Below are 15,431 nucleotides of genomic sequence, written 5' to 3'. Positions count from 1 at the left end.
CCAGCCTTTAGCTCCCCAACCTCAGGACCCACTTGGGACAAAGTGGAGGTGTGCGGATGAACAAAGTCGCAGTGGGTGTCCCAGGCGTCCCGGCCTCACCCTGTAGAGGAGGAAGGCCTGGCCTGGGTGGATCTCAGACCTGTCAAGCAGGTTTCTTCTTCCCTGAAGCCTTGCCACAGACTGTGGCCCTAACAGGGGCCTGGCAGGATCTGGCTGTGCGCCCCGGGGCTGAGATAGAGAAGCCCAGGTCCTGGGACAGTGGCTTGCAGACACCTGGGGACACCGAGAAGCCAGGTGGCAGGTGGGTAGAGCACAGCAGGAGGGCTGGTGTCTGTGCTGGGCAGAGCTGGCTCTTGGGAGGGGTGGCTGTGTGGGGAGAGAAGGGGGAGGGAAGATGAAGCGGAGGGGCAAAGAGAGCCTTCTGTAACTGCTCCTGCCTCAGTGTCCTCTTTTGCATTAAGCTAGACCAGCTAGAGCTTGAGAGAGGGAGATAGAAGGGTGTCGGAGGTGGAGAGGGGGAAGACATGCTGCCAGACTGGGGGCCCACCAGGGGAAGTGGGTATAGAAAACAGAAGTGGCCAGGGGGCCACGAGGGAGGAGAGGCTTCGGTGGCAGCCTGGGAACACCGGGACTTTCCAGACTGTGGGGAAACAGGAAGTGGATCCCTGTCTCCCTGCCCCCTGGGCCAGGCGGGCTCACCTGCTCCTGAGTACCTGCCCAGGGCTGGGAATCTGCTGGGGAGTTAGCTGGCTGCTGGGTCAGAGAGGAGCAAATCTCAGCAGGGAAGCTGGGGCTGGGGCTGTGCTCTGACATGAGAAGCTGAGGGCTCAAGTTTGCCCTAAGCAACAACTGTAGGGCTTTCTGTCCTTTGAAGTAATGAAATGGGCTGAGCACAGCTCCTCACACTGCTTAGTCCTGGGCTTCTTCGTCCCTACAATTCTGGCCACCACCACCCCAACCCCCAAACCATGCCCCCCAACACACAAATTCTAAACATAAAACAGGGCGCTGGCTGTTAGAATACACAGTATGCACAAAGCTCTGAGCACCACCCCCAGCACCACATAAACCAGACATGGCAGCACATGCCTGTCACCCCCAGCCCTTGGAAGGCGGAGGCAGGAGGATCAGGAGTTCAAGTTCACCTTTGGCCACATTTTGAATTTGGGGCTGGCCTGAGTGCGTGAGACCTTTCTCAAAAGGAAAGAATCAACACTTTCGTCGATGTAGTCATTTGGGCTGTTATCTGCTCCTTAGTTTAAAGGTTAGGAGAGAAAGGCTCAGAGGAGTCGGCTCACGTTCCTAGGGTCACACAGCAGTTCATGGTCCTGCCTCCAAAACTGGGCCATGAACTTCGAGCCAGGTCCCTGTCGCTCTCCGATGCTGACTCCTGTGATTCCTTGGAAATCCCCAAATCTGACTAATTCCCTAGCCATCCCCAGTTTGGCGGATTCCTTCAGGCTGACAGGGCTGGATACACCCTGGCCTGGGCGAACTGCCCCCATTCGAGACAGGATTATCTATAGTGACCTCCTGGCTTCCTGTGGTGGACGTGCAGAGGTCACTTCCATGCTGTTTCTTAGGTGACCTGGACAGTCCTCTGCCTCCATTTCTTCCCCTGGGGAAGGCAGGTGACACTCATCCCGGAGGACTAAGGTGAGAGGGGGCTGTGGGACTCAGGCCTCCTGTGGCTCCCACACTTGTGTGACTGAAACTCTTTATTCTGTGTGTGTGTGTGTGTGTGTGTGTAGGTCGAGTGTGTGTAGGAACCACCTGGACTGTATTCTGAGACATGGTCCCTCACTGGCTTGGAGTGTGTCCACTGGGCTAGGCTTCTGGCCAGAGGGCTCTTGGGGCCGTCCTGTCTCTACCTCCCCAGCGCTGGGATTTTATTATAAGCATGTGCCAGCACACCCGGGATTTTACACGAGTGCTGGGGATTGAGCTCAAGTCCCCATGCTTACAAAGCATCCCAACATGCTCTACCAGGATGCTGTTGTTGTTTAGTTTTCGAGACAGGGTCTCTCTGTATAGCCCTGACTGTCCTGGAACTCACTCTGTAGACCAGGCTGGCCTCAAACTCACAAAGGTCCACTTGCCCTGCCTCCAGAGTGCTGGGATTAAAGGCCTGTGCCACCACTGCCCAGCTTCTTTTACCTAGGCTATCCTTCCTTTTGGTCTATGTGACAAACTCCTACTTAAAATTAACCCCCCCCCCAAAAAAAAGCCCCAACAAACCAACAACAAACAAACAAAATTAAAGCCCAAATTTCTATAGCCTTAGGCACCATGAGATCCCCAGGACAGCCTTACCCCTGCCTGGGTCTCCTTCTCTGAGGGCCTGTTGTAAGGATGTGGAGTCCTGGTTTTCTGCCTCCCAGGCAGGCCTTTCCTAGGGCCGAAATAAAGAGCCACTGTCTCATTCTGGGATGGTGCTACACGCCCTTAATCCCAGCACTCAGGGAGGCAGAGGCAGGAGGATCTCCAAGTTCAATGCCAGTCTGGTTTACAGAGCCAGTTCCTAGATGGCCAGGCTATTTGGAGATAAAGCAGCAGCCTAGAGTTCGTTGAATTATTTATTCCAGGCAAATCTAATCTCAGGGTTGCAGGACACAGGAGGCTTCTGGATGGTGGTAGCTCTGGGTGTGAATTCATGATACCCAGCTGTGAAAAGGGATGGTGGCTGAACTGGCTTTACCCCAAAGGAGACACATGGATGAAATCTGTGGTGGGGTTGAGCAAGGACTGAACCAGGCATGATGGTTTATGCTTTTAACATCAGCACTTGTGCTTGGGGTTGCACGCCGGTAATCCCGGTAATCCCAGCACTCAGGAGGCAGAGGCAGGTGGCTCTCTGAGTTCCAGGCCAGTCTGGTCTACAGAGTGAGTCCGGGACAGCCAAGGCTACACAGAGAAACCAAACCAAACCAAACCAAAAAATCATCACTTGTGTCATAGGGACTGGAGGATCTTTCTGAGTTCTAGGCCAGGCAAGGTTACAATAGTGAGACTTTATCTAAAAAAGATAAAGGAAAGGACTTCTAGATGGTTCTAAGGGAGCTGGAGATTGCAAGGGTGCAAGAGGTTGCCGGGGTCTGAGGTCTCAAGGGTGCCAGGCCAGAGCTCCTGGGCATGTGCAAAGCCCTGAAGGAGAAGCTGATGATCATACAGCCCAGAGCAGGGTCAAGTTCATTTGCTGAGGCAGAAGAGACAGTGAAGGGGTTCGGTTCCCTGCAGTGTTCAGGTCCCGCCCCAGCCCCAAGAAGCCCCGCCCCCTCGCAAGAGCGGAAGTGCGCGCCGCCGCCAAGATGGCGCCCAGAACCCGGAAGTGAGCGGCGGCCACTGTGAGGCTCCGGGAAACTGAGGCGCCGTGGGCTCCGCGACCAGGTCTAAGGTGAGGCGCCGGCCCGAGACTCCGCCGTGACCCATCCACGAGCCCCACGAGACACATGCGGTCAGGCCCGGGTTCTGGAGTTCTCGCGGTCGTTCTGGGGCTGCAGGGCGGGAGCGAGCGCGGAGGAGAGGGCGGCACCGCGACCTCTGACCCCCCACGACCCCCTGACCCCGCCCCCAGTCGCGACCCTGTTCGCCCCCTTTCTCTCTCTGAACTTTGACCCAGCCCACCGCGTCAACCTCAGACTGTGTTGTTCCACGAGTTCTGACCCAGGTCCAGCTGCGACCCCTGACCCCGCCCTCTGCCACGACCCCTGACCCCGCCCCCGCCGTCGAGCACCTTGGCAGTTCTCTGTGCGATCCTTAACTCTGCCATCCCTGTGGATCTCTTACTCCCTCATTGACCCTTCTCCCTGGGAATCCTAAACTCCTGTTGCGACCCCCCATTGTCCTTTGACATTGACCCTAATTTCCTGTGATCCACGTCCTTTGGGCGGACGTGGATTCCCGCCTCTGGTGATGAGAACACTTCCTGCTCTGGGAATCTTGACCACAGCCTGTCACTGCTGGCCTTAACCCTGGTCTTGGGTCCTGGGAGGTGCCCCTTACTCCTTCCTGCACCTCGGACCCCTGACAGTCTGCTTTGAACCTTGATCCCAGCCTCCTGCTACCTTCTGTCTACAATTGAACCTTAACCTCACACGGGGGACCCCATTCTAGTGAATCCAGGTCCTGCCCTCCACTGAGACTCTGGTTGTTCCCTAGGAACCTGGACCATTGCCTTCCCCATGCCTCCTGTCCTTGACCCTGTCCTGGGAGGGAACCCCAACCCCCACCCTATGCCATGATCTCTTGACCCCAGCCTCAGTCATGACCTCCAACCTTTCTTTTCAGTTGTTTTCTATCAGGCCCTGTCCTGTGTGTTTTTTGTTTTCTTTTGACCCCTTTCTTTTTCTGGTGACCTTTGACCCCAGAGCCCCCTGGGGTATCTTTGCCACTTCCTACCCCACTTGTTGGCCTTAGCCCTGGGTTTCCCAAGACCCCTGGCCTCCTCACTGGGTTCCCTGGGTGAATGGCAATCACCACCGACCCCAGCCACATCGCTCATGCCCTGCTCTTCTTGTTTGGGTTGGGGGAAGTGTGCTGAAAGTGATGTTGAAACCGAGAATCCAGGGAGCTAAGGGAGGCAAGAGGGTGCCACCACCTCAAGTACTAGAAATGGCACCAGAGGGAGACAGCTGGACTAGCCTGGTGCGCACTCTACCAGGCAGGGATCTCAAGGTGTCTCCCTAGATGTCGTGATTAACACTTTGAAAAGTTAAAAAAAAAAAAAAAAAAAAAAAGGCATGAGTGTGTCAAGTGGCTGGGACATCCCCCGGCTCCGCTTCCCGGAATGCCTGTGAGTCCCGCCTGCTGGGGAGCGGCCTTCCTGCCCTGGCTGTCTGGTGCCAGCTACTGTACCCTGTGAGCGCTGAGCAAGTGGGGTGCCTGGCCTTGAGGGTGCTGGCTGTTTGGCGAGTGGTGAGTTTTCCAATATGGTGAGGGATCCTGAGGGGCTGAGCTGAGCCTGGATCCCAGTGAACGGCTGTTGGATGAAGCATTGCCAGGAGCCTGGCATGATTGCAACTGGCTCAGCCTAGAGCTCTGCTGTGTGGGATTGGGGATGTTTGAAGGGACAGGGCCATAACCTGGAGGCTGCAAAGATGTCCCTAACGCAGATCCAAGCCAGGTAGCAGGGCCTGCTTCAGTTTCCCTTCTTCCCTGTGATTGGCCCTGCTGGGGACCTGCTTGAAGAGCAAGTGGCTGGAATCTATACCTGGGGGGGCCTCACTAGGCCCCTCCTCCACTGTCCATTCTCTAGTACCTTTAGGCCCAGCTCTGGATTTTCCCAGGGGCTGGCTCCTGAAGGTGGGTGTGAGGCTCCTTCCAGTTGGGAGTGATGAAGTCAGGGAACTTGCCAGCCCAGGCCTGGGTGTGATGGTGGTAGGCAGGCACTCTGTGACCCTCAGCTGATCCTGGCAGACTTCTGCCCTTGCCCCACCTTCAGGGAGAACCTAGGTCATACATTGAAGTGAGTGGCCTGGCCCTGCCAGAGGCAGCCTTTCTGGGCTCTGCACTGTGGGCAGCCCTGGGTAGAAGTAGGTGCAGGTGTCTAAGGGAGAAACTGAGGCAGTGAGAGCTTGCATCTGGCCCGTGTAACATTACAGCTCACATGCTTGCCTGTACAGCCTTGGCCTCACATGCCAGGGCCCCAAAAGCAGGAAACACTGACCCAGAGACAGAATAAAGAGGCGACTGTGCCTGCTGCCCCCCCCCCAGGCCCCTGCAGGGTGAGGTTGGCTGTTTCTCTGCTAGAGAGGTGTGTGACATAATCTAAAATTATGAAAGTGGGGGGTTTGAGTGGTGGTGAAGGAAGGTCCTCATCTCGCATGACCAACATGGCCCCAGGCCTATGTCTGTATGTGTGCTACACACTGGATTTCCTATGAGCACAGTCAAGTCTGTGCTGAGTGCCTGTGTGTGTGTGTTTGCCTGCCCAGTATCCTTCTCACTCACCCGTGTGGGGTTTGTGAGGTTTGCATGTGTGTGCTGTTCACTGTGCACAGCCTACAGCTCTGTTCACTTCTTCCATGTCTAAGAGTCCTGCGGTAACAACATGTTGGGAGGAGCAGCGTGGGGTACAGCCTGAGACAAGGTCACCCAGGTCGTCCAGGCCTGTCCCGGACTGGAATGCCAAGTCTCCAGCCTGCAAGGGCTTGGGGTGAGGGGCTGACTTCCTCCGGAACTGTTGCTGACAGTGCTGCCACCTCTCTGGTTACCTTGTCTCTCCCTGGGAGACGTGGACACCTCCTTTGGCTGTGGCTCAGGGGTAGCAGAGCCAGGGCTGTGGCTGAGACTTTGGCCTGTGTGCAGTGGGCGCTGTGTGCGCAGGACAGTGAGCAGGGACCTGGGGACATCGTGTTCAGAGGCGCAGATGCAGAAGGCCACACACTCCCTGTGGTGGGATGTATCCAGAGACAGGAGAGGCTGGGGCAGGGAGGTGGGGAAGAAGTGACTGCTGTGGGGACAGGCCTTCCTTTGGGTTGACCGAGCATTCTGGAGCTCTTCTATGACTTAGGATATACTAAACCCCAGTGCGTCGGAAGCTGCAGATGAACTTGATCCATGGGCATTGTTTCCCAATGCAAGGTGGCTTGTATGCCTCAGAAGCCCATGGCTGCGGCTGCCCTAGTCAGCTCACATCAGGGACACTGGAGATTGGCTTGGAACCTTGTCCTGGGCCCCTTGGAGGAAGGCAGGCACAGTGACCCATATAGCCACAGCTCAGCTCTGTCTCCAGCAGGCAGTTTCCAGGAGCCAGGCCAGATGCTATGGTGGGGTCCTGGGCATTTGTGAAGATGCTGTGTGCTGATGGAGGTGGCCTTACTATCAGCTGTTGTCCTGGCCTCTTGCTCTCAGTAGTGGCCACATTCATTCACACCTGTGTTGTCAAAGGGACAGGAAGGGTGTCCCTGATCTGTGAAGAGCAGCCCACCGGGCCCAGGTCATGTGCTGAGGGTCTGAGGACAACAGAGATATCCTATGTGCTAGGGAAGACATTGACTTGGCCCCATGCTGCCACCTGGCCAGAGAGGAGGTGGACAGTGGGTCAGATACAGCGCTCCTAGGTGGCTTCAGATCTGCCCTTTTCCTCAAGTAGATGCTCACCCCTCACCCCATCTCCTGTCCTCAGACCCTGCCGCCTAGGTCCCCAGGGTGCATGGGTGGGCTGCTCCCTCCAGACTTGTACCGCCCACAACTATGTCTGAGATAAACAGACATACAGGGTTTCAAGGCTGGCCTGGTCCTGTCCCCAGTTGCAATCCAGCACAGAGTGAAACTGAAAGGGGCAGTGGCTGGGATGGGGCAAGGTCCTGCCAGGTTTTGAAAGTGACAGCATAGATCCTGGAGGAAAGCTTGTCATGTCATTTGCCTTTTCTGGAAGTCCCCTGACTCATGGAGGGGATCAAAGGCTGCAGATACAGGACAGGTTGAAGGTCCCATGAGGGTAGCAGATCTAGGTCTTTATGGGGGTGACTCATCATGGCCAGGGTGGGCTTCTGAACATGAGGTAAAACAAGGCCAGTCTTGCCTCTCTGGGCAGTGTGGTGCCCTCTCCCCTACCCCCCAGTCCTCTCCGTGCCCCTGTCTCTGTTGCATGTGGAGAGGGGCAGGGTTCAGTGTTGGCTCTGGGTCCTGGGAAGTGGGTGCTGAGGGAGTCTGCCATGCCTGGCAGGGACCAGTGGGGCCAGGTGGCCAGGTGGCCAGGTGGCGCATGTCTTTATTTCCAGCACTCTAGGAGACAGAGGCAGGTGGATTAATGTGAGTTCAAGGCTAGTCTGGACTACAAAGGAAGTCCAGGACAGCAGGGACACATAGAGAAACCCTGTCTCAGAGAAAAAAATAAAAATAAATAAATAAAAAGCTGGGCTCATTGGCAAATGCCAGTAATCCCAGCACTCAGGAGGCAGAGGCAGGCAGATCTCTGAGTTTGTAGACCAGCCTGGTCTACAAAGCAAGTACCAGGACAGCCAAGGCTACACAGAGAAACTCTGTCTTAAAAAAAGAGAGCGAGAGAAACCAGAATGTTCTGGGTTGAGCCAGTGAGGGCTCTGTGTGTATCCCAAGTGCTGTGAAGTGGGGTATCTCAGCCCATGTATACTGGCCAAGGAGGGATCATGCCGGAGCCTGGCTAGAGGCCAGCTGAGAAAACCCATTGGTGTTACCTGGGCACAGATGGCCTGGAATCCTGGGAGACAGCCTCTTAGATTCTGAAGCTTGGCCTTTTGAGCCCCAGGTGGAGGTTGGGGACTCAGGATGGTAGCAGAAGTGTCCCAGAGTTGTCATTTCTGTTCTGTCTTTGTGGGAACCTGGCAGCACCCAGAGCATTGGGGGCTGGGCGTGTCATCCTGTGTCGCCCACTTTAGATAGTCAAGGGGCTGCCACCCCCAAACTCCTGTCCAGGGCTTCTCCTGAAAAACCAGCCTGTCTAGATACCCAGGGCCACATTCTTTTCTCCTGCCCCCTCCTTCCATGGCAGGGCCTCCCCAGTATGCCCCGCCTACCTGTTCCCTCCCCCCCTAGAGGGCGGGGCTGGGAAAAGAGCCCCAGAGAAGCTGTGGAACTCCAGACACCCCAGCATCTGGCACTGTGCCCTTGGAGCCCTGCTGGGCACTCAAGAGTCTCAATTTTGGGGCATGAAGCTGACCTTGGGTGGTGGTGGGATGCTGGTGTGGCCCAGAGAGAGCATCAGAATAGCCAGTCCTGTGGGTGCGCTCTCCCATGGTCAGGACTACAGCTCCCAGGTTTTGGTAGGAGTCCTGGGTGAGGAGCTGTAGCTCCATGCACAGAGTGCCCGCCACGCACGCACACACAAGCCCTGGGTTCTCTTTCCTCCACATATAAACCTGGTGAGGTGCCACACACCTGTCATCCCGGCACTCTGGCGTTCTGCTGCAGAGTGAGTTTAGGGCCAAAACCACCATGGGTGTGTCTAAGTGGCCATGGTGTCCCTGGGGTTCTCGTAGGCAGAGGCCTCTCTCTTCTACCTGCAGGGAGGGGAGTTGCCTGTGGGTATGTCTGAGAACCCAAGTTGGGACACACTGGCTGCCCTGCTGGTTATGGAAATGGGGACAGCAGGGGTCCTCTTGAGTCCAGTTCTATCCACTAACTGCATTGCAGAGGTGGGGCTTCCCCTCCCCAACAGCCTAGAGCCTACCCTTGGGCCCTTGGGAACCTGCCAAAGTCTGGGTCCCCATCTGGGGGACCCTGTGCGTATGCTGCTGGACATGAATTCTCACTGTTTTAGAGGGAAAAAATGGTGGGCCTTGGGCAGCCGTGTCAATCAGGCCTACCAGTCACTAGCGTGGAGCATGGGCTCTCACTCACGTAGACACACTGTGCTCCTATGCCCACAGCCCAGGCCCAAGGACGAGCTGTCCTCCACTCTCCTCTGAATGTTGGATAACTCTCATGATGAAGGTCTCCTGTGTTGTTTTGTCACTGAGGCTAGACGAAAGGACCCCAAGAAGAGTAGTGGCTACTAGACTCGCTGTGGCCCAGCGATGGCCAGCCCCAGACCCCACTTGAGTTCTCTGAGCGACACTGAACTGCGGGGGGTTGGCAGCAAGTGTGGGATGATAGGATGCCCATCTATCTATCTATAGAGATGCCGACCATAGACCTTCAAGGCCATATCGGTTCCAAACTAGCTTAACATCTGCTGGGGAGAAGATGATCTGGGGTCAGGAGACCGTAGCTCAGACTTTCAGCACTGAAAGTCTCTCAGAGACCACCATTAAGCACGAGATCCAAACAGGCACTTCCCAGGGCTGGGGCTGGGGTCCTGGAGATGCAGCCTGAGGCTCTGTCATGCTTCCAGGACAGGCAGCTCTAGAACTAGGTGAGATGGAGGACTGTGAACCTTAAAGCCGTGCACTGGGGCAGGTCCTGAGGCTGTGACCTCTGACCTGTCCACATGCCTGTGTGGAGCACCACCTCCCTCTGCAGAGCTCAGGGACCCTGGAAGGCCAGCTGACACCTGCAGTGGGAGCTGTGAGTCCTCCACATGGCCACTGCCCGGCGAGCCCGGGAGCCTGGCTGTTACCCCAGCCCCAGTTGCACCCGTGGGCCCTGGTGTCTAGAGCTTACTCCTCAGATGGGCTTTTCCTCCTGATGGTTGCAGCATCCACAGGACACTGGCTGAGGTGTATACCTGCCATCCCAGGGCTTGGAGGCTAAGGCAGGAGGATGAGTTCAAGGCCAGCTTGCGGTAGGTGAGACTGTGGCCCTAACAACAGAAAGCACAGCACCTTAGTGTGTATCCTGTCCTTGCTGTGGGAGGGTGAGGTCCCAGGCAACTGCCTGTCCCCATCCCTCTCTATGCCTCCCTTGCCTCAGCCCCTACTGGCCTCAACTCCTGCTCGAATTCCCTGGGTCAGGGCAGAGCCACAGCAGCCTGTCCCCTTCTGGGCCTTCCTCCAGGCTCATGGTGACCTCCTTAGTTGCCCCCAGCCTGGTTGCTGTCTATATCTCTCAGCAGTCGGGTCAGACTAGGTTCCTAGAATCTCCTACCCTGTGCCCTCTCTTAAGGGGCAGGGTCATAGCCAAGTGAGGGAATGACAGGCAGTGCCTGCCAGGCCCGGGACACCTTAGACTGCTTCCAGCATGGCCATTCTTGTTGCCAGCTCTGCCAAGGGCTATAGAGTCTCCAGCCTGAGTGCCCCACTCCCACCCCTAAAGCATACAGCTGTCATCTCATCCCAGCACTCGTCTCATGGACAAGGCCTCTGTCTGGCGAGACAGGGAAATTTTGCAAGAGAGGGTGGGCAGTTTAGACTTCACTCCAGGCTCCTCCTGCTCCTGACAGTCTTGTCCTCTCGTGTTCCCTCCTGCCTATTCCTGTCCCTCAAAAGCTCCTGGAAGGCAAAAATGGGGCATTCCATTGGAAATGAGGGTACTGTGTTGAGCCCCTACATTTGTGACCTCTTGATTAACTATGGGGCGAAGGCTGTGGTGGACCTGTGACCGCTGTCCCCAGTCAGGACCTGAGTGTAGTTAGTAGTGAGGCCTTGCCAAGGGACTCTAGGGCCAAGTGCAGCCTACACACTTTTTTTTCCCCTTTTGTTTTTCAAGACAGGGTTTCTCTGGGTAGCTGTGGCTGTCCTGAAACTCTTTCTGTAAACTAGGCTGGTCTCAAACTCCAAGATCCTTCTGAATGCTGGGACTAGAGGCATACACCACCTCCTGGCACCCCCACATTTTTTCCTGAGGGGATCACATGAGATTGGTGGAGGGGTGTCCTGGGCTGAAGGTCCTGCCGGCCAGCCAGTGGCAGAAGTGTTGGCTGAGGCCTCAGAACTGGAACTTGAGCTACAGTGCACATCCAGACCCCCACCCTCTGGCTGCTCCCCAGGCACCGTGTCCTCATCACACACATGTGTCTCCTCCCCCCAGCATGCTTCTAATAGCCTGTGCCCATGTCTGGAAGGCTGGCTGTGGCCTCTGGCAGTCATTGGCGTCCCCAGTGTGTTCTAGGGGCCTCTGGGGGACTCTGGAAGCCCAAGGTCATGGCCAGGGCCAGGCTGCTTCCAGTGCACAGAGGCCCTCAATTTCAGCCGCAGAGAGTAAGCACAGGTCTTGGCTGCTTCCGTCGCCCCAGTGTGGAGGCCCTGTGGGTTTCCCAGGGCGCGGAGCCTTCCAGCCTGCGTAGTTTGAAGCCCTTGGAATGAAGAATCCTAGAACCCAAGCCCCAGACCCCGGGGCCCTGATGCCTCAGTCTCACAGGCCACCATGTCCAAGGCCAGGATGCTGAACGTGAGAACGTCACCTGAAGTGCACAGGTCACTGGGCTTGGGGGTCAGCACCTCTAGCCCCATCTCAGCCATTGTGTGTTCAAAGACTGCAAATGAGATGCTCGGCTGGCGCCTGCCTAAGCCAGCTCCCACAGGCACTGTAGCGGCTCTGATTGCTTCCGACCCAGCCATGCACATCTGGGCACACAGCAGTGGAGGGCCCTAGGGCTGGCCCTGTGTCCACCCCACCCCGTGTGGTCAGGACAGATAAGCCCGAGTTTCCTGTGTGTCAGGTGGTAGGATCTAGTCTGGGGGCCCATGCCAGTCAAGGTGAAGGTCTGGTCCGCTCCATTTCTGACCACCGGAACTACTTACTTACTTGTTACATTCATTTATTTTTAGAGTTGGGGGCCGTGTGTGCCACAGCATGCACATAGAGGTCAGAGGACTTGTGGGAGTTGGGACTCTCCTTCAACCATGTGGGTCCTGAGATTGTAACTCAGGTCACCAGGCTTGGCGTCAAGCACCTTTACTGGCTGAGCTGTCACACTAGCATACCTTACTTGTTGGCTTGGGTCAGCCTCTTGAGGCTGGGGAGTAGCTCTAGGGGTCTATTCAGGCCCCTGTCCCAAGCTTCCACAGAAGCCTCAGGCTTCCTGGCTGTGTAAGATGGGCAGAGGAGACCGAGTGTGTGGGACCCTGGGCCACATGCCTGATCCTGCAAGTCACAGGCACCAGCCCTGCCTTCTCTGGCCCTACCAATGATGGAGGCCTCCACAGGCTCTCCCTGTGTGGAGACAAGGCTCAGCACCCCACCCCTGGTGCATCCAGCAGCCACAGTGGGGGAGGCCCCAGGACCTAGGAAAGGAAAACTGTGCTGTCTTACCCTGGCTCTCCAGAGTCACTGCGGTCCAAGGTCAAGTCTGTTTATAGAAACTCCCAGGCCTGGGGGACGCCCGGGTTAACTGGCCCTGAGAGTGTGGGTAGCCCAGGTTAGGAAGTGGTCCCAGCTGGACCTTGGGGAGGGAGCAGGCACACTAGAATGCTCGGAGTGGGTATTGAACACGTCTTCTGGTGTGTGCCTGAGTGCCCTGGGGGAGGAGGATATTCTCTGGGGCTTGGTGTCTTCCACAGTCAGACTGCCCTCTACAGAGGCCAAGAAGGTGATGTGGTGCTGGGGCTCTTGGGAGCCCAGGCTCACCTGGTTATTGGGAAAGGAGTCAGGGTGGCCTGGCTGGACTCTGCCAGACTGCTGTTCTTGGCCAACATGAAGAGTTTTAGCTATGAGGAGACAGTACTGCGACTATTTGCTCATGGTTACCCTCATTCACCAGCCCAAGGTGGCAGCATGGTGCATTAGCTGTGGAGCGGGGCTACTGTGGGCAAGGACCCATGCCATGGTCTTATTCTGTGGACCCTTGTAGAGTGGTGTGGAGGAATACCCAGCCTTCCGCCCCCAGCCATGGGCACATAAAATGTGTGTGTCTGTCCTTGAAGCCACCCTTCTGCCAACTCCTATCTTTCTAGGATCTCTGTGGTGGCTCTGTGCTGTGTAGGGCTGCTGGTGGGGCTGAGGCTCAGTATAGCGCTCATCCAGCAAGTACAGAGCCCGGCTTCCACGACGCCCTGGGCATTAGAGAGCAACACCAAGAGTCACCCAGTCTCAGTGCCTGCCATTTATTCTACAACGTTCTGTTTAGAGATCTGGTGCCCTGGTCCCCAGGCTCACTGATGTGACTAGGGTTTTGTGTGCTGCTTGGGAATAAGCCCTGGCTTTGTACATGCCACACAAGCTTTTGTTTTGTTTTTGTTTTTATTTTTCGAGACAGGGTTTCTCTGTGTAGCCCTGGCTATCTTAGACTGGCTTTTGTAGACCAGGCTGGCCTCAAACTCACAGAGATCCACGTGACTCTGTCTCCTGAGTGCTGGGATTAAAGGTGTGGGCCAATATGCCTGGCTGGTATCATTATTTTTAACTGTGCCTCCTGTTTTTATTACAGTTTGTTTGTTAGATTTGTTTATTTTTAACTTGTAATATGTGTTGGTACTTGTGTGTATGTGTGCCTGCTACCCACAGATGTCAGAAGAAGGTTTCAGGTCCCCTTCAACTGGAACTCAGGATGGTTGTGAACTGCCATGTGGGTTATGGGAACTGAACTCGTGTCCTCTGCAGGAGCAGCTGGTGCACTAACCACTGAGCAGTCTCCAGCCCCATCGTGGTATTTTAAAGAAGGGAAGAGAGAGCAGAGAGAGTGGCATAGGTCTTTGTTTTCAACATCATGAGAGGCTGAGACAGGAGGATTGCACGTTTAAGGCCAGCCTGGGCAAGTTAGTGAGACCTTGTCTCATTTTCAAAACAGGTACTGCTTTCATTTATTTAGTTACTCTTACTTAGTGTGTGTGTGTGGGGGGGTGGTTGGTGGGCACAGGTATGTGGGAGACAGAGGACAGCATGTAGGAGTCATTCCATCATGTGGGTCTCAGGTGTTGACCTCAGGTTGTCAGGCTTGGCGCTCAGTGCGTGTACCCACTAAGACATGTCACACGGCCCTCAAAAGCGTTTAAAAGCCAGGTCAGGGCTGTGTTACACAGCAGAGCCCCTGCCTAGAACCCCCAGGAAAGATCTAGAGCCCCACCTAGAACCCTCCAGTTCCTCTTGCCAGTGACTCATTCTCAGTGGGACTTACTCATTCTCTTGAAGACTTACGCACACTCCTGCCTGCCATCTCAGCTAGGCCCTGTCCTGTGGATGGACACACCTCTAATTATAGCTGCACTTGGCATCTTTTCTAGTCAGCCCCCAGCTGTTCACAGACTTATCCCCATGAGACTCATCCCAAAGGTTCCCAGGAGGCCAGGTTCGTACAAAGGAAGGGGCTACCTGGACCTTGAACTCCAGGACCAGAGGCTGCATGCATCTCTAGGATCTGAGAGACTGCAATGGTCTCCTCACTAGACAGCTCTAGCTGGACAAGTCAGGGCCTAGCCAGGCATCTGAGTTGCCCAGTTCTCTGCCTCCTGCTGCCTGGACAAGATCCCAGGGCCATGCACTCACTGGATTTGGGGACATGAGGCCAGCCACCCTGACCCTGTGGGGGCCTGTATGTCCTGGAAGGTGAAGGGTAAGTGTCAGGGCTCTGCACTGTCTGCTGTGCCCTGCATGTTGCAGCTCAGGACATTCTGGCTGGTTCCCTGTGGGCAGCAGACATCCACTTTGTGGCTGACTTCAGAGAAGGTAGCTCACAGCTAAGGTACCACCATAGGTGCTGAGGCTCCCGGAGGGCCAGCAGCAGCTGCACAGTGCCACAGGCACTTTTAGCAGCTTGAGGTCCTTTGCCCTTTAGGCTGCCCCTTTGTTCATTTTACGTTTTGTTTGCTTATTCTCATACAACCCAGACTGGCCTGCCGACACTCATAGAGGGCCACTAGCCCCTGACTCCCAGGTTTAGTGATTAGAAGGGTGTGCCACCATACCTGCCCAGCTGGCCTGAATTCGTCATCCCAGGTGCTGGAATGACAGGCACGCACTGAGGGCGGGTGTGACGGTGCACGCCTTTAATCCCAGCAGGCAGAGGCAGGGGGATCTCTGAGGCCATCTTGGTTTACAGAGAATTGCAGGACAGCCAGGACTATGTGGAGAAATGCAGTCTGGAAAGGCAAACAAACAGAACAAGACAGGTATGCAGCACCACTGTGGTCAAACCA

The 15,431-nt window shown here is 55.8% G+C and overlaps 1 protein-coding gene across 3 annotated transcripts in view; it reads left to right on the top strand.

The window, feature by feature from the left end:
* The first annotated feature begins 3,304 nt into the window (after window positions 1-3,304).
* The window catches only part of Sbno2 (strawberry notch homolog 2), a 44,784-nt gene continuing 32,657 nt past the window's right edge, over window positions 3,305-15,431 (top strand). For 2 of the 3 annotated variants that reach the window (XM_055607795.1, XM_055607791.1), the window contains exon 1: window positions 3,305-3,394. The gene's annotated coding sequence lies outside the window, so the exon portion shown is untranslated. Of the gene's footprint in view, window positions 3,395-4,854; window positions 4,915-15,431 lie in introns of those variants that run through there. The other variant, XM_055607794.1, reaches the window with a different exon arrangement.

Source organism: Psammomys obesus, unplaced genomic scaffold (assembly GCF_907164565.1).
Source record: "Psammomys obesus unplaced genomic scaffold, mPsaObe1.curated_primary_1811, whole genome shotgun sequence".
NCBI classification, from domain to species: Eukaryota; Metazoa; Chordata; class Mammalia; order Rodentia; family Muridae; genus Psammomys; species Psammomys obesus.
The sequence above is the reverse complement of the archived record's forward strand: the minus strand, read 5'-3'. Positions and strand labels throughout refer to the sequence as shown.